Consider the following 18,959-nt stretch of genomic DNA (forward strand, 5'->3'; position numbering starts at 1 on the left):
TGGTTAAGCCCTCAGTAGTCCTGATTTTGAACTGTTGTAGTCCTGTTTTAATTCCGGATCAGTTCTGGGTCTGGTTGAATTGGGGTTTAGTCCTCATGTCTTGATGCAGCCCCGATTTTGTTCTGCCTTGCTGCCTAATTAAAAAACTAGTTTAAGGTGTCCTGCACATGTGATATATATTTTTCCCTATATGAAGTCATTGTTTTTTGAACAAAACTCAAAACAGAGCCAATTAATCTTTCAGTAATTTCTACCCCCCCCCCCCCCCCCAAAAAAAAATAAATAAATAAATAAATCCCACATGCATACTACCCTTTTGGGCCAAGCCCCGGGTGTTTCAAATGTCTGGCTCCGCCTCTGGCAACAACAGAATAAAAGCACTAACCAGACCGATGAAAGGTTTCAAACATACTGAATATGAAGAGTAGTATAATTTAAACTCAAGTGACTCAAGCAGCTTCAAGCCTCAAGCAGGCTCAAGGTGCTTCAAGCAGCTTTAAACCTCCGGCAGATCTCACCCTGCAGCAGTTCTCAGCTGCTAGCAGCACTCTGCTTCAAGCAGTCACCTGCAACTTCCAGTAGCTGTCAAATAACAGCAGGTCTCAGCTTCCAGCAAACATCCAGCAGCACTTAGCAACGCATGCCTGCTCCTCAAGAACTCACAACCAACCACGAGGGGACTCGAATCTGCAATGTTCTGATCCGAAGTCAGACGCCTTGTCCGTTAGGCCACGTGGTCTGGCAGAAGCTCCCACTTTTCACGAACGTTCGTTGGAGTCTGCTTGAGCCAACTGCTGGTGTTGGGTTGGTCACGTGGCTGGTGGATATTGCTTGATTGTTGCTTGAAATAATTGATTGTTGCTTGAAATAAGTGCATGCCACAGCATTTCTCCCATGTATCACGCTCTTAAAAACGTAGTCCTACTTGCCACATGCACAGTGGATCCACCCACTAAGCCAGAGTATCAACTGCCAATGGACGTCATAAAGCTTACGTGGCGCGATCTGTCACCTGGAAGTTGGCAGAAGTTTTTTTCTTGGATCCCACCAAACAAAACCACAGTCTACCATGAGACAGCACCTTCCATACTGGAATGGCCAGTATGGGGATTGAACCCATGACTTTGGCGTTATTAGCACCATGCTCTGACCAGCTGAGCTAACCGGCCCACAACTTGTCCCTAAACCGACCCCTTTTTTTGTCTAATATACCAAAAAAGAAGGTGGAAGAACTGTTAAGAACACAAGAGAAATGTGTGTTTACAAGAAATTACTTCAACATAGAGGGAAAAAAACTCTTCTGTTGACTTACAAAAAATGCTTTAAGAAGAAATTTGCCACAAAACAATACATGGTGTGCGTCTTCTACTGTTAGGGTCGATAGGTGAGGATATAAAGCAGCAGTTTTTGATGCAGTATGCTGTGTCAGACTTTGGAAATGAGTGATTTATCCAGAAAGTAGCTGGAAAAGTGATTTGGAGATTGTAGCTAAGCATGTAATGTATTCATTAGCGTGTCATGTGTCAGTGAATTTTGTGGTTTGCTGTCATTTGTAGTTGCGTACATCACTCACCTGGAAGTTGGCAGAGGTTTTTTTTTGGATCGCACCAAATAAAATCCACAGTGTGTCACCAGACAGCACCTTGGATGGCTGCTGGAATGGCCAGTATGGGGATTGAACCCATGACCTTGGCGTTATTAGCACCACGCTCTGACCAGCTGAGCTAACCGGCCTACAACTTGTGTGCGAACTGATCCTTTTTTTGTCTAATATACCAAAAAAGAGGGTGGAAGAACTGTTAAGAACACAAGAGAAATGTGTGTTTACAAGAAATTACTTCAAGCTGTACCAATGAAAGCCAACTCTTGGAAGCTCCTACTGATCAGAAGCCACCTATGCAGGTGGAGTTCCACCAACAGCCTGCTTCCAAGTCGTGATTTTTTCACCCTTGTCGCTTGAGGTCATGGCATGTTATTGACTTTCTATGGTTGCTTCTAAGCCAAGACTACTGGAGCCTGGCACTGATAAGGCCAAGTTCATGGCTTCAGTCCCCAACCTGGCCATTCGAGCCTCGTTTGAGAACTCGTAGAGTCTCTGTTGAAGGACATGAAGTTGACAACAGCGCAGCAATTTTGGATGACATAAAGGAGCCGAGGTTGGCATGCTGCAAACACATGCCTGCTCCTCAAGGACTCACAACCAACCACGAAGGGACTCGAGCCCTCAATCTTCTGATCCGAAGTCAGACGCCTTGTCCGTTAGGCCACATGGTCTGGCACAAGCTCCCACTTTTCACGAACGTTCGTTGGAGTCTGCTTGAGCCAACTGCTGGTGTTGGGTTGGTCACGTGGCTGGTGGATATTGCTTGATTGTTGCTTGAAATAATTGATTGTTGCTTGAAATAAGTGCATGCCACAGCATTTCTCCCATGTATCACGCTCTTAAAAACGTAGTCCTACCTGCCACATGCACAGTGGATCCACCCACTAAGCCAGAGTATCAACTGCCAATGGACGTCATAAAGCTTACGTGGCCTGATCTGACACCTGGAAGTTGGCAGAAGTTTTTTTCTTGGATCCCACCAAACAAAACCACAGTCTACCATGAGACAGCACCTTCCATACTGGAATGGCCAGTATGGGGATTGAACCCATGACTTTGGCGTTATTAGCACCATGCTCTGACCAGCTGAGCTAACCAGCCCACAACTTGTCCCTAAACCGACACCTTTTTTTTGTCTAATATACCAAAAAAGAGGGTGGAAGAACTGTTAAGAACACAAGAGAAATGTGTGTTTACAAGAAATTACTTCAACATAGTGGGAAAAAAACTCTTCTGTTGACTTACAAAAAATGCTTTAAGAAGAAATTTGCCACAAAACAATACATGGTGTGCGTCTTCTACTGTTAGGGTCGATAGGTGATGTTATGGTTCAAAAATATTGGGGATGGAGACAAGAGAAAAACCACAATAACAACACTGGTCCGGTCGGGTTGAGTCAAACGATGATTTTAATGATCACACACGTGGGAGATGGAAACTGCAGACAGCATCAGATCTCAAAATGGTGGAGCATTGCTCAAACTTTTATAGCCTCTGGTGTCTCCACCTTATCATAAAAGCCTAAACATTCACATGCTTTCTCTCACACAGTGCCTAAGCTACGACCTTGGCTCCCTGTTTATCTGCTTCTGCTGAGATGGGGCAGAAAACTCCAGTATGTTCTGTTCTCTTCTAATCAGACAAATAAGGCAATGACTTTCTGCAAACAGTATTTCTTATAACTCAGCAGTATAATGCATCATAAAACAATATCATTCATTCACAATAAATCAGCAGTCTACTTTAATGCAAATCAGTTTAACTAATGCAATAGTTGTCGGCTTCTTCTAATTCAGGAGAATAATGCAAAGTAAAACTACATAATAATTCACAATCTTTAATTAGGGGTCTAACATGGCATAAAATAATATTATAATCTAACAATTCCCCCTGATGAGGTCATTATTCTAATGACCTCACCAACACCCTTCAATTCAGTGTGGCCGGGTTCATCTCTTCTCACTCCTGAGGTCCTTTGTCCCCCTGAGGGGCGAACCATATGTGGGATGACCTCTATGTTTGCGCAGTTCAGATGCAAGAAAAACTATTATTCCAACAATAGCGGGTACAGATGACACTCCCCAGGTCTCCCACAGCTTTTAGCCTTTATTTTATTGCTGCAGCTACCAGTGTCGTCCAGTTGGGTGATCCTCTGCTCTTCATTCTTCAACCTTAGGGGTTAGACAACCCTTCAGTCGTGGCACAGATCAGGGGATTATTCTGCCCCGATTGCAAACAACGATCTGTGTATCCTCCAGAAAAAAGAACAGGAAGGTGTCCCCTTTTTTTTTTTTCACTGACAAAAACATGTTGGATTGACTTGATTCAATAGTGGACACTGGTTACACACAAATGTTTTGCTTTGGCAGAAACTTAAACAACTGAGTCAAATCAACACAACCTTTTCATATTCTCTCCGAACTAAAACTCACACCATTCACTCATCATTTTCACTCTGTACCACTGCTCCTTATCAGGCTGTGTGAAGCACAGTACACAATTCAGTGGAGGCCTTAAGCCATAAACAGACATCACGCACAGACATTGTTTTCACAACCAAACTGCTTTAGACCCTGTCCCCTAAATCTACACAGATGCCCTCTGTGTGGCATGAAATGCATTTAACCAATAAACAATCAATGAGTTCTTATTGTTGTAACCGACTCCATATTTGGATGTTTGTGTGCAGCATTTGTTAGTAGAGCATTCTTCATTGCATCAGCGTGTGTGTGTATCACTCTTTATTGCACAAGCTTGTAAATGTGTGTGTGTGTGGATCACTTCTCAGTGAATTGAATCAGCATTTCGATTTTTTTTTTTTGCACGTGTGTGTGTCATTTCTCACTCAATCAACGAGTGCATATGTTCATATGTGTGTTTCTCTTCATTCTGAGTCAGTGCATGTAGATGTGTGTGTTTGTGTGGGTGTTTGTGTTCATCACTTTCCTGTTCTGGTGTTCTGGGTAAACCAAGGCCTGAAGCATGCCCTGGGGTCCTGCCCTCCTCCTTAACTTGACCCTTTTGCTTCTGTAGCTCCTTCAGGGTTTTGATACGCAGCTCAATCGTCTGGATGTCAGTGTCAAGCTCCAGTCTACGCTGCTGCTCCAGCTCTTCCTCTGTTTCTCCCAGCCAAGTCAAGATTTTGTTCAGGTCAAAGTTCAGCTGCTGTCACTGCTGCTCGTTCTGCTTTATTCTCATCTCCTTGCTGAGGTCCTGAGCCTGATTTCAAGTCGTGTGTCTGGGACTCCAAGTCTGATGGGTTCGATAATCAGCCAGCTCCTCCTGAGCCATGGTCAGTTTCTGCTCTGATGCCTTGAGCTCTCACTGAGGGGCAGAAACCTCACAATCTTTTCCGTCCACTTCAGATTGAAGTCCATCGATGTTTTCCTTGCTTTGCTCCACGGCCTTTTGCGGCTTTGCTGTTCGGCTCTTCTCAGAGGTCAGCTCCTGGCCGAGCCCCGACACCTGTGCCTTCAGCTTATTTTCTCCTGGTGTTTTGTCCATTCTGAGGTGCCTCCTGACCTCAGTTACTCCTCCTGTCTCTGGCACGCCCTTTTTGCTGCCCGATGATCATTGTTGGTCCGTCACTGTCCTGCACAGTTTTAATGCAGAGTGGTTAAGGTCAGCATTGTTTTGCTCGGCCTCACTTTTCATCTGGGCTTAATGGACGTCTCGTCACAGCTCTGTCAGCTGAAGCTGTCTTTTTCCATATGGCAAGAGTGTGAAGAGTGTGTGAGAGGGGTGTGTCCGATCAGGCACAATGCTGGTGGCTTTGCGAGTGCCTCGTTTTCCAAATCCAGATGTTTATTTGTCACGTACACAGCAACAGAGAGAACAGTCTGTTGTTGGGATGGCTGAGGTCCTTCACGATCTTCCTGGTCTTGGTCCAGCACCGCCTGCTGTAGATTGAGTGCAGGTCAGGGTGCTCGGAGCGGATGGTGCGCTCAGCTGATTGCACAACCCTCTGTAGAGCTTGTCTGTCCGGCCTGGTGCTGTTCCCGAACCAGACAGTGATACAGCTGCTCAGGATGCTCTCGATAGTTCCTCTATATAAGGTGGTCAGAATCGGTGGTGGGAGCCGGGCCTTTCTCAGTCTTCTCAGAAAGAAGAGACGCTGACGGAAATCTCCCCGTGTAGTGAAACGGGCCTTGGATTTAACTCTCTCCGTCTCTGCTGCATGAGATCGTTTTCTTGCAGCCCTGTTGACATTTTCAGGTTGTTGTTGTGGGTCCAGCTGCTGTAGCATTTGGTCAGGGTCACATCAAAGATGGTAAAGGAGAGAGCAACGATGGTAGAGGGGAGAGCAGGAGTCCAGGGTCAGCCTCGGCTTTTCTGGGTGACAAAGCAGCCTGTAATCAAGCATAAAGAGAAAAAACAAAACAAAAACAAAACAAAAACAGATGAACAGGAAAATGATGTTATTTTGGCTGCGTTATTCAGAGAGGGGAGAAACAACGGGACCAGGCCCTGTGTCAGCCTTCTCTCCCCCTTTTTTTGTTTTTTCTCTCCATCTAATCCACTCATGACCCGCCAAGCTGACAGGACAACACAAGTACATGTTAAAATTCTTAAGATCATGTTTAAAAGCACAAAAATTGGAATTTTCTTTCATTTAGTAATCACTTGTATTAATCAATCAGCAGAAAACATGTCACAATTTGACTTTTATTAACCAGTAAATTTGTCGTGTCTTTTTTTTCTTTTTTGAAGTTAAGTTGTTGTCCTGCAACCCAGAGAGTTTATTTGTTAGTAGTGGATAAACTTTATTATTTAACGGCGGGTATATGTTAAGTTTCACTGCTTTAAACTTGCTGGAAAATCTTCACGTGTTCATGGGTGTAAGCTGTTTCTTCATTGCGTGTACACTGTTAACCTTTGCTGTATTTTTCACAGTAAAATACCACAAAATGCCCAGTAACTTACCTGAAAACATTTCTACAGTTAATTACTGTAATTTGCTTTGCATTATGGGTATATTAAGGTTTTTTACATTTACTTACTGTATTTTTTAAAATTGCGGTAGTAGTTATACCTACCGTTAACACATTAGCAGTAGTGCTACTGTATTATGTGATTTGAATGGTTCATCATACTGTTTGTGTATTTTTACTCTTTCAGTGGTTGGTTGCAATAGTGCATTACATTTTAACTCTTTCACTGCCAACCATTTCCAGATTTTCCTCCAACCTATGCCATTTGTCAGTATGATACCAGTGAAAGTATTATGGTTTTGACTTTTTAGGGGACTTGCCTGTGTGTAAGGTTCAAGAATTCTGATCATCTAATCTGCTGCATGCAGTTGTATGCACATGCACAGCTGCTGCAAATGTGTGCTTGCCACTGCGTTGCCAAAGGCGAACTTCAGTCAGTGGAGAATATTGTAATAATTTGGCGGAGGCTTCTCAGTCGAGCAGTAACTGAATTGCTCATTTACATGTACAGAACTCTTCTGGGAACTAGTCAACCCAACTTAGTGAAACACACACTGAATGCATGCTGGCCCCGCCCACCAACCTATCTCTACCAACCACCACTCCATATCCTGACTGACATGACCTGTGATCCAGTGATTGACAGGAGAGGAAAGACAGGCCAACTTTGTTAACTCTTCCTTACGATATGCTCGAGAGGACAAAAGATTTTGCACCTCGTTATTGTTGGACCTCTGTGTGGAAACTGCAAACGGGACGTCATAAGGTAATGCAAAGGACTCTCCTACCTAACATACTCGTTTATTAATTTTTAAGAGCATATATATTTTGTGTGTGTGTGGGGGGGGAGGGGGGGCTTAAATTCGGTGTTAGCTTGGTCGAAATAGCACATTAGCTGAATTATTCTGGAAAAAATAGGTTGTGTGTGTTTTTTTTCTTTTCTTATTCAAATAAATATTTAGATATATATTTTCCACGGGGAGGGGCGAGGAACAAAGGCGCAACGACAGTCTTTGTCTTTTTCCCGCCGAGTGTGGTGCATTGTCCTCCTGCGCTTCTGTTCTATGACTTTTGAGAAGCTGGCCACGCTAACAGTGGGACATTTAGCTTCAGCTAAAGCAGCAGGTAAAAATACACATTTAATGAGAATAAAGTAAGACAACTTTTTTTTGGAAATTTAGAGACTGCTAAAACAATCTTATCCAGTTTTGAGCTTGCTCATGTAGGTTAGCCTGCTTTATTTAATTTTGTGTGAGCTGCAGTACACAACAACAAAAAGTTAATATAACGTTAGGTTGGTGGCGCGAGGAACTCCAACCTAAGTTTAATATTTATTATTTTTTTAAGTGGGAAGGGGAGCATGTTTTTTTTCCTTTAATACAACGTCATCCAGGGTCTTTTTCATATGAAAACCATGTAACGTCTGTGTTAGGTTGGTCAAAAGGGAATTAGTTGAATTATTCTGGAAAAGATGGGTTGTGTGTTTTTTTTCTTTTATTTACTTATGTAAATATATTTTTCAAGGGTTAAATAAATGCAACGTTAAATTAACAGTTTTCTCTCTGTCTTTTCCCGCCCAGTGTGGTGCATTGCTGTCCTCCTGCCCTTGCTGGCCGCGCTGACAGTGTGATGTAGCCTCAGTTCTTTGACAGACAAGACAAAACAGCAGGTAAAAAGACATATTTAGTGAGAATAAAGGTAGACAACATTTTTTTGGAAATTCAAATTCAGACACATGCAGCCATGTACAGGTGTAAATTTTGTGGTGTTTTTTGTTCAGAATTAAGACAATTTTGTTATTATACGAAGAAACATCAGCACACAGCTAATTATCGATTCACATGTGGAATAGAGCAATGTCCTTCTTCCTATCGAACATTTTCTGCATTCAGATCCCATATGCACAGGAACCACCGCTATCGCAGGGCTCAGACTAAACACACCCATTTTAAAGGAAATCTTGCTTGTGGAGTTGAGGCATGTTTCTATGTGGCAGAGAATTTTTCAGCATTATGCACTCATTTGAGATTTCATATTAAAGATGGCAAGAAAGTTGTCTGTCCTTATGATGACTGCCACAAACATTTCAGAGTGCGCTCATCTTTTGCCACACATTTATCCAGGAAACATAAGCCGGTGATAACAACTCAGGTGTCAACTCTCCCCGAAAATATAGACTGTACTCAGCCTTCTGAGGAGAATCTGACTCCAACTCCATGTGATCATCTAGAGGAGTGTGATAATCAACAAGAGACATTTTTACATAATTTGGCTCTTTTCTACCTGAAAATGCAAGTCAAGATGCTGTTGCCAGCGAGCACAATACAATGTATTCTTGATGGATTTCTGCATGTCCATAGCACTTCTATGGCAGATGTTTTTGACAAGTTGAAGGGCAAGCTTTCTGAGCTAGACATACCACAAACTGAGATAGAAATGATTATTCAAAATCTCTCTAAAGAGGATGTCTTCACAATATACAACAAAGGAATACTCAGATCTGACAAAACAATGGGAAAATTTTACAAGCAGTATTTTGACTATGTTGAACCCACCCAGATTTATCTGGGAAGTGATGCTGCTGGAAAGGAATGCTTCTGCCAGTACATTTCCATCAAAGAGACATTAAAATCACTCCTTCGACAGTCAAGTGTTAAAGAGCAATATCACCAATCCAAAAATCATACCTCTTCCAACATGGTTGTAGAGGATGTGGCAGATGGAAGAAATGTGAAAGAAAATGCTCTGTTAAAAGACAATCCTTCTTCATTGTCCATCATCCTTTACCAGGATGGATTTGAGGTTGTGAATCCTCTTGGGTCAGGGAAGAAAAAACATAAAGTTTTGGGGGTTTACATGAGTCTAGGTGAGGTCCAGCCACACAATCGCTCTTCAGTTGATCCCATGCAGTTGGTGATGCTGTGCAGAGAAAGGGACTTCAAGACATTTGGTCAGGAGAAAGTTTTCTCAAGTATTATCACAGACCTTAAAGATCTAGAAGATACAGGGATTGAGACAGATGATGGAAATACCCTCAAAGCGGCCTTGATTTCCATTTGTGGAGATAATCTTGGTTCACACTGCTTAGGTGGTTTCACTGAAAACTTCAGTTGTAGTACGCATTTTTGTAGATACTGCTTGATTGAAAGGACAAACTTTGAAAAGACACCACTAAAGCTTGGTCCAAAAAGAACCATCACTGGTCACAAGGAGAGTGTACAACAGCTATCCACCACTGACCAAGACATGGTACAGGGGGTAAAGTTTGACTCACCTTTCAATTCTCTGAAATGTTTTCATGTCTGTACTGGGCTTCCCCCATGTTTGGGTCATGATTTATTTGAAGGTGTAGTCTCTAATGACATTTCAGCACAGGCCAAAATGCAAAGACATAAGGCAGTTTTTTCCTGTAATTGATCATAATTTTCATTAGATAATAAATAATAAGAGAAATAGCAGCAAACCGTGTGGATTCTATTTTTGTACAGTGTGAGGCCTGTTATCCAGCATTCTTGTGGAAACCTTATTTGTAAGGGTGAGCACATTGTCTTATTGGACTCTTGTCTGTTTTTAGGGAATAATTTCATGTCTGCAAGCCGCTGGATGATCAGTTTGGAGGGCAAGGTATTTTATGAGCCTGAGCAGATGCATGACTTTGCCAGCACCCTTGCTGTCTTCTTTGCGTCATACTACGTTTTCAACCTTGAGTATCAGGAGTCAGCGTCCATCACACTGGAGATGATACAGAGGTAAATACTTTACACCATTTAAGAATGAAATATATGTGATAGCTTGACTACAGTTGCAGAAACATATAGGTGATTGCTGTAACGTATGTTTTAATTTTGAAATTAAAGCAGCCTTTTTTCCGTTAAAAGGTTCTTTGTGAGGATCAATCCAGACATGGGAACAAAATGCCCTGCAAAACTTGGTACAAGCCGCAAGACAGGTCGTGTCGTAAAGAGGAAGGTTACAAGCATCAGCCCTCGGATCACCACCTTCCTCCAGCGGCTCTCTGAGTTTGAATGGAGGACTTCCAACTAGGTAAGAACAGAGATGATAATATCTTTTACATAGCTGATAATTATATACATACTGTACACACATCCATACAACAGTATGAATGATCTCAGACAGATGTGAACAAGTGAATAACCTGAGCAAACATGAATATTGATGATGTGTCTTTGACAGGTGGTGATGAAGACTACGCTGAACCCGACCATCCTGGTAATGGAAATCTAAATCCCATGTCACATTCTATTTCCTGGGACCCACTGATAATTATTACATTTTGTAAATGAGTGTTTTACAATTGTAATAGTTTATTTAATGTTCATGCTGGTGGGTTTGTCCTGTTTTTAGTGGAATGAAAAACTGTTTTCCTTAAAAAAATCAGACAGAAAGGTGAAGGACTGTGTAGTTTTCATGTACGCTTCTATTTATTTTGGTTATTGGCATTGTTTTTATTCAGTTGAAAAATGTTTTTCTTGTTAAAAAAATATCAACAATAAATGTTGGTTTAATTCACTATTCTGAGACTACTTTATTGAATTATATTGTTTTTTGTAAATGTTCTAATATTGAATATGAATGTTAATATTATTTTATATGCTGTAAAACACAATTACAGTCTAAACAAATTATACTGTACACAATTACAGTGTTATACCATAAACCACATTTGCAGTACAGTGATACTATAAAACTTAATCACGGTAAGTCTTTCTAACTGTAAACCACGTTTACAGTAAAGCTGTTATACTGTAATATATGTTTACAGTAAAGTGGTTGAAATGTAAAACATCACAACAGTAAAGATACTGTAGATCAGTAATTACAGTAACTTACTGGCAATAGTGTTGCCAGTAAGTTAATGTAAAAATACAATAAAATGTCTAACAGTGTATGTGCGTTTGTAGATGGGCTAATTTAACGTTTTTTCTTAAACGAGGCATTTCTCTAACATGTGCCTCTCTCACATTTCTCTGCTTGTGTGTTTTGTTTCACCTTTTGTTGTGATGCTCCGGACGCCTTCCCAACCTCCACAAGTCTGTTGGCCCCAATTTTATGTGTTAAAACTTCTCTTAATTTCTCCTTTAAAACTTCTCATAATTTGTCCTTTAATTCTCCGCTAGCTGCTGTCTTTTCCACAGCTGCTGATTCTTGCTGAGTTTGGTTTCCATTACTATAATTTGCTTCGGCCGCTGTGCTTGTGGGGGCAGTTGGTCCAGGCCCGTAGCCACCTGTATCAACACACTGAGAGATTTATTTAATATCATTTTCATCACTGTTAAATAGACCAGCAGGCAAGACGCCCACCTTTGCACTGCAGACTACATGCCAGTCTCCCAACACACTCCTCTCTGAGTTTCAGTTTTAAAACCCAACATCATTCACACCCTAGTCATTCAAAACCTTATTTGTAATATTATAATCAGCAAAATCAGAGTTTTAATTACAGGCATGTATCATTGTTTGCAACTCATAATTATAAAGCTCAAAAACACGCTAAACAGCAACAAAAGTCCTCTGTGCGCGTCACAGCTCATTTGCATGTTCACACACAATCTAAAAATAGCTCGCAGCGCTGCTTTGTGTGAGACTGTGGGTGAGGTGCAGCACCTCACCCACAGTCTCACACAAAGCTCAGACAAAACTCTTTTATTTTATATTACAAAGACGTCTTATATTTACAATCACTGCAAGGCCAGACAGATTCAGCACCTAACAAATTTCGACAAATTTAACCATAACGGGTCCAACCGAAGAAAGGTAACTTTTTTGTAATCAATCAAACAGTATCTGTTACTTCTGGAACAGTTTCTGACCTAATTTCTAAAGAGCACCTAACTCAATTTAACTTTGTCCAAAAAAGCACATAACACCGTTTCTGACGGTGAAGTGGTGAAACCACTTAGTTGTTCTGGAGTGCCCCAGGCTCCACAGTGACCAACTGACTATCCCTCAAAGAGGACGGGCATTGAGCGTCCCCAACCCCGGCAAGCGTTACCTCTGAGCAATGCGCTTCTTAGCGGTCCAACCGCCGTTCTATAATAATTTATAACAATTTGAAACAACAGCCAACGCCCTAAAACAAGAGTCTGACTAAGGCAAGTGCAACCTAGAGGTCAATGGAGCCTACCCTCACTTATAATCACACAGGTCCACACTTATAACCAATTTGGACTTTAACCAACAAAATGACCAATTCCCTACCAAACTACTTGAGCCTTTATCTCAATGCCTTGGGACTCTAACCCAGCATTTCATACTTTTTCAACTTCATTATAGACTCTTAGCCGACTTTAACTGCATAACACACGCGGATCCTCATCACAATCAAAACAGACCCTCTACCATAGCTGGACTGGCCATCGGGCATACCGGGCATTTGCCCGGTGGGCCGCTGGCGATTTATTGTTTTTATGGGCTGACGGGTTTTTTTTTTTTTTTTTTAGGAAGGGTATATATAATGAAAGGTGTTGGATTGGCCAATTGGTCATGATCGACTCTGGGCTGGACCAATTACAGCCGAGGAGGCCGGATGCACCCTCCCCCTTGTTTAGCAATCACGTGATTTTCGCGCATTGCATGCCGGGAACTCGTGGCAAAACAATCCAAGTACCACATCAAATGCAAGCATTTGCAGCACCGCAAAACGTTCATTCTCCGGTTCCAATACTTTCTTGCTTTTTCTTTGCTGCACAAAAAAGGAATGTACAAAACAAAAGGAGAACAATGCCGGTCCGTACAAAGACAGACTCGACGAAAAGACAAAGAAAAGATACGAGGAAAAAATCAAAGGAGTGAAAGGGTCAGACCCTTACGAGCACACAGAGTGGACAAAAGACGTTAGCATGCTGCCCAACTTTCACCGCGCTCAGATTTATAATTATACGGTTCTTGGAGTGAGTGCATACACTCATGAAGTTTAGTAACTTCAGGTCACTGCAACAAGCCCAGGAACAGTTTACCGACGGATGGGTGCAGGACCTTGAAATGCACCGTGTAGAACAAAAGACCATCGTACGAACAAAGGTAAGTTTACCAGTCTCACAAATCGTCGTCATAAATACACACTTGTTAACCGTTTATTAATATAACCGTTTATTAATATAACCTTTGAGCTCAACGGTAATTAATTAGTAGTGGAAATAATTTCTGGTAGCATTACAGAAATGTAGCAGTGACAATAATATTGTATGCTGTAATCGCACTGGACAATTAGTGATACAAAACAACTGTTTTACCCTGTGAATAAAAGTATATGTTTTTGTCAATGTACCATGGTAATAACAGAAGCGAAACGCAATATTGTGTCAGGACAATTCACTATTTATGCACAATAAACACAGGAGCATAGCGCGACAATTTCTGTTCACCGCCAGACTTGCTTGTAACCTATATCACTAATTATGTTAAGAAAAATGACGCATTAACTACTAAAAAACTCTGACCTTTGCGGGAATGCTTGGAGCAGACTAACATGTGAGCTGGAGTGTTCTGAGACGTTTTGGTATATCCAGACCATCCATCGGCTCTTACTTCGGAAACATGGCTTAAAAGTTTCTCTTCAACGACGTAATCCGATAAAAAAAACAACGATCTCTTTACCCTTCGGCTGTCATGCGACCGGCTATTGCAGTTAATAATACAACAGCTTCTTGCCATTTTTTGGGTTTCTTTTTATCGCTGTGTAACTGAGTTCAATTGAAAGCCTGCGTGCGCTAGTACCTCTTGCCACAAGTTCCCAGAATCCTTTGTGGTTTTACCCCTGAATGACGTCACATTTTCAATCTTTATCCTGGTGGGCCGGTCTCTAGTCAAAATGCCCAGGCCGATTTTTTGTCCCAGTCCAGCCTTGCCCTCTACCAGTAATTTCAGTGAGTAGACTTTAATTTAGTCATATCCAATTTGGCACACTTTGGAAATATTTCAACAGGTAGTGCCTTACCTTTAGATAAGCCGGCTTATGCCCACTCACGTCAGACCACTGGCTCGTGCCTGTCCATTCAACAACCTCAGACCATCCAAACCTTTAAATTCCACCCCAATACCACAGGACGAGCCCCCAAAATGTTATGGTTCAAAAATATTGGGGATGGAGACAAGAGAAAAACCACAATAACAACACTGGTCCGGTCGGGTTGAGTCAAACGATGATTTTAATGATCACACACGTGGGAGATGGAAACTGTATGCAGACAGCATCAGATCTCAAAATGGTGGAGCATTGCTCAAACTTTTATAGCCTCTGGTGTCTCCACCTTATCATAAAAGCCTAAACATTCACATGCTTTCTCTCACACAGTGCCTAAGCTACGACCTTGGCTCCCTGTTTATCTGCTCCTGCTGAGATGGGGCAGAAAACTCCAGTATGTTCTGTTCTCTTCTAATCAGACAAATAAGGCGATGACTTTCTGCAAACAGTATTTCTTATAACTCAGCAGTATAATGCATCATAAAACAATATCATTCATTCACAATAAATCAGCAGTCTACTTTAATGCAAATCAGTTTAACTAATGCAATAGTTGTGGGCTTCTTCTAATTCAGGAGAATAATGCAAAGTAAAACTACATAATAATTCACAATCTTTAATTAGGGGTCTAACATGGCATAAAATAATATTATAATCTAACAGTGAGGATATAAAGCAGCAGTTTTTGATGCAGTATGCTGTGTCAGACTTTGGAAATGAGTGATTTATCCAGAAAGTAGCTGGAAAAGTGATTTGGAGATTGTAGCTAAGCATGTAATGTATTCATTAGCATGTCATGTGTCAGTGAATTTTGTGGTTTGTTGTCATTTGTAGTTGCGTACATCACTCACCTGGAAGTTGGCAGAGGTTTTTTCTTGGATCCCACCAAATAAAATCCACAATCTATCACCAGACAGCACCTAGGATGGCTGCTGGAATGGCCAGTATGGGGATTGAACCCATGACCTTGGCGTTATTAGCACCACGCTCTGACCAGCTGAGCTAACCGGCCTACATCTTGTGTGCAAACTGATCCTTTTGTTGACTAATATACCAAAAAAGAGGGTGGAAGAACTGTTAAGAACACAAGAGAAATGTGTGTTTACAAGAAATTACTTCAAGCTGTACCAATGAAAGCCAACTCTTGGAAGCTCCTACTGATCAGAAGCCACCTATGCAGGTGGAGTTCCACCAACAGCCTGCTTCCAAGTCGTAATTTTTTCACCCATGTCGCTTGAGGTCATGGCATGTTATTGACTTTCTATGGTTGCTTCTAAGCCAAGACTACTGGAGCCTGGCACTGATAAGGCCAAGTTCATGGCTTCAGTCCCCAACCTGGCCATTCGAGCCTCGTAGAGTCTCTGTTGAAGGACATGAAGTTGACAACAGCGTAGCAATTTTGGATGACACAAAGGAGCCGAGGTTGGCATGCTGCGAACGCATGCCTGCTCCTCAAGGACTCACAACCAACCACGAAGGGACTCGAACCCTAAAATCTTCTGATCCGAAGTCAGACGCCTTGTCCGTTAGGCCACGTGGTCTGGCAGAAGCTCCCACTTTTCACGAACGTTCGTTGGAGTCTGCTTGAGCCAACTGCTGGTGTTGGGTTGGTCACGTTGCTGGTGGATATTGCTTGATTGTTGCTTGAAATAATTGATTGTTGCTTGAAATAAGTGCATGCCACAGAATTTCTCCCATGTATCAAGCTCTTAAAAACGTAGTCCTACCTGCCACATGCACAGTGGATCCACCCACTAAGCCAGAGTATCAACTGCCAATGGACGTCATAAAGCTTACGTGGCCCGATCTGTCACCTGGAAGTTGGCAGAAGTTTTTTTCTTGGATCCCACCAAACAAAACCACAGTCTACCATGAGACAGCACCTTCCATACTGGAATGGCCAGTATGGGGATTGAACCCATGACTTTGGCGTTTTTAGCACCACGCTCTGACCAGCTGAGCTAACCGGCCCACAACTTGTGCCTAAACCGACACCTTTTTTTTGTCTAATATACCAAAAAAGAGGGTGGAAGAACTGTTAAGAACACAAGAGAAATGTGTGTTTACAAGAAATTACTTCAACATAGTGGGAAAAAAAACTCTTCTGTTGACTTACAAAAAATGCTTTAAGACGAAATTTGCCACAAAACAGTACATGGTGTGCGTCTTCTACTGTTAGGGTCGATAGGTGAGGATATAAAGCAGCAGTTTTTGATGCAGTATGCTGTGTCAGACTTTGGAAATGAGTGATTTATCCAGAAAGTAGCTGGAAAAGTGATTTGGAGATTGTAGCTAAGCATGTAATGTATTCATTAGCGTGTCATGTGTCAGTGAATTTTGTGGTTTGCTGTCATTTGTAGTTGCGTACATCACTCACCTGGAAGTTGGCAGAGGTTTTTTCTTGGATCCCACCAAATAAAATCCACAATCTATCACCAGACAGCACCTTGGATGGCTACTGGAATGGCCAGTATGGGGATTGAACCCATGACCTTGGCGTTATTAGCACCACGCTCTGACCAGCTGAGCTAACCGGCCTACAACTTGTGTGCAAACTGATCCTTTTGTTGACTAATATACCAAAAAAGAGGGTGGAAGAACTGTTAAGAACACAAGAGAAATGTGTGTTTACAAGAAATTACTTCAAGCTGTACCAATGAAAGCCAACTCTTGGAAGCTCCTACTGATCAGAAGCCACCTATGCAGGTGGAGTTCCACCAACAGCCTGCTTCCAAGTCGTGATTTTTTCACCCATGTCGCTTGAGGTCATGGCATGTTATTGACTTTCTATGGTTGCTTCTAAGCCAAGACTACTGGAGCCTGGCACTGATAAGGCCAAGTTCATGGCTTCAGTCCCCAACCTGGCCATTCGAGCCTCGTAGAGTCTCTGTTGAAGGACATGAAGTTGACAACAGCGTAGCAATTTTGGATGACATAAAGGTGCTGAGGTTGGCATGCTGCGAACGCATGCCTGCTCCTCAAGGACTCACAACCAACCACGAAGGGACTCGAACCCTCAATCTTCTGATCCGAAGTCAGACGCCTTGTCCGTTAGGCCACGTGGTCTGGCAGAAGCTCCCACTTTTCACGAACGTTCGTTGGAGTCTGCTTGAGCCAACTGCTGGTGTTGGGTTGGTCACGTGGCTGGTGGATATTGCTTGATTGTTGCTTGAAATAATTGATTGTTGCTTGAAATAAGTGCATGCCACAGAATTTCTCCCATGTATCAAGCTCTTAAAAACGTAGTCCTACCTGCCACATGCACAGTGGATCCACCCACTAAGCCAGAGTATCAACTGCCAATGGACGTCATAAAGCTTACGTGGCCCGATCTGTCACCTGGAAGTTGGCAGAAGTTTTTTTCTTGGATCCCACCAAACAAAACCACAGTCTACCATGAGACAGCACCTTCCATACTGGAATGGCCAGTATGGGGATTGAACCCATGACTTTGGCGTTATTAGCACAACGCTCTGACCAGCTGAGCTAACCGGCCGACAACTTGTGCTTAAACCCACACCTTTTTTTGTCTAATATACCAAAAAAGAGGGTGGAAGAACTGTTAAGAACACAAGAGAAATGTGTGTTTACAAGAAATTACTTCAACATAGTGGGAAAAAAACTCTTCTGTTGACTTACAAAAAATGCTTTAAGAAGAAATTTGCCACAAAACAATACATGGTGTGCGTCTTCTACTGTTAGGGTCGATAGGTGAGGATATAAAGCAGCAGTTTTTGATGCAGTATGCTGTGTCAGACTTTGGAAATGAGTGATTTATCCAGAAAGTAGCTGGAAAAGTGATTTGGAGATTGTAGCTAAGCATGTAATGTATTCATTAGCGTGTCATGTGTCAGTGAATTTTGTGGTTTGCTGTCATTTGTAGTTGCGTACATCACTCACCTGGAAGTTGGCAGAGGTTTTTTCTTGGATCCCACCAAATAAAATCCACAATCTATCACCAGACAGCACCTTGGATGGCTGCTGGAATGGCCAGTATGGGGATTGAACCCATGACCTTGGCGTTATTAGCACCACGCTCTGACCAGCTGAGCTAACCGGCCCACAACTTGTACCTAAACCGACCCCTTTTTTTGTCTAATATACCAAAAAAGAGGGTGGAAGAACTGTTAAGAACACAAGAGAAATGTGTGTTTACAAGAAATTACTTCAACATAGTGGAAAAAAAACTTGAACCCATGACTTTGGCATTATTAGCACCACGCTCTGACCAGCTCAGCTAACCGTTGATGGAGGAATTAACAGTGAAGTGAGGAAGTAATTATTGAAGTTAACTCAGAAAGATCAATTAGAGAAAAAGAGTCTAACTTATCATCAATGGTACTAAGATTAGCTGTAGATAATATTGCATCTGTGGGATGATTATTGGTAATTTTTTCTCTAATGATAAAAATTTTATTTGTGAAGAAGTTCATGAAGTCAT

At 42.0% G+C, this 18,959-nt stretch overlaps 1 long non-coding RNA gene and 7 other non-coding genes across 8 annotated transcripts; 1 reads left to right on the forward strand and 7 right to left on the reverse strand.

The window, feature by feature from the left end:
- Nucleotides 1–1,095: 1,095 nt before the first annotated feature.
- trnai-aau (transfer RNA isoleucine (anticodon AAU)) lies at nucleotides 1,096–1,169 on the reverse strand. The gene has a single exon. It is a non-coding gene; the product is annotated as a tRNA-Ile (tRNA).
- A 491-nt stretch (nucleotides 1,170–1,660) lies between these two features.
- On the reverse strand, nucleotides 1,661–1,734 carry trnai-aau (transfer RNA isoleucine (anticodon AAU)). Its single transcript has one exon. It is a non-coding gene; the product is annotated as a tRNA-Ile (tRNA).
- An 8,286-nt stretch (nucleotides 1,735–10,020) lies between these two features.
- LOC113016398 (uncharacterized) lies at nucleotides 10,021–11,067 on the forward strand. Its single transcript, XR_003271231.2, has 3 exons — nucleotides 10,021–10,283; nucleotides 10,413–10,578; nucleotides 10,729–11,067. It is a non-coding gene; the product is annotated as an uncharacterized LOC113016398 (long non-coding RNA).
- A 4,389-nt stretch (nucleotides 11,068–15,456) lies between these two features.
- On the reverse strand, nucleotides 15,457–15,530 carry trnai-aau (transfer RNA isoleucine (anticodon AAU)). Its single transcript has one exon. It is a non-coding gene; the product is annotated as a tRNA-Ile (tRNA).
- An 885-nt stretch (nucleotides 15,531–16,415) lies between these two features.
- Nucleotides 16,416–16,489, reverse strand: trnaf-aaa (transfer RNA phenylalanine (anticodon AAA)). Its single transcript has one exon. It is a non-coding gene; the product is annotated as a tRNA-Phe (tRNA).
- Nucleotides 16,490–16,982: 493 nt separating this feature from the next.
- On the reverse strand, nucleotides 16,983–17,056 carry trnai-aau (transfer RNA isoleucine (anticodon AAU)). Its single transcript has one exon. It is a non-coding gene; the product is annotated as a tRNA-Ile (tRNA).
- A 455-nt stretch (nucleotides 17,057–17,511) lies between these two features.
- On the reverse strand, nucleotides 17,512–17,584 carry trnar-ucg (transfer RNA arginine (anticodon UCG)). The gene has a single exon. It is a non-coding gene; the product is annotated as a tRNA-Arg (tRNA).
- Nucleotides 17,585–18,505: 921 nt separating this feature from the next.
- trnai-aau (transfer RNA isoleucine (anticodon AAU)) lies at nucleotides 18,506–18,579 on the reverse strand. The gene has a single exon. It is a non-coding gene; the product is annotated as a tRNA-Ile (tRNA).
- Between the last annotated feature and the right edge of the window lie 380 nt (nucleotides 18,580–18,959).

Source organism: Astatotilapia calliptera, chromosome 3 (genome assembly GCF_964374335.1).
Source record: "Astatotilapia calliptera chromosome 3, fAstCal68.1, whole genome shotgun sequence".
Classification (NCBI taxonomy): domain Eukaryota; kingdom Metazoa; phylum Chordata; class Actinopteri; order Cichliformes; family Cichlidae; genus Astatotilapia; species Astatotilapia calliptera.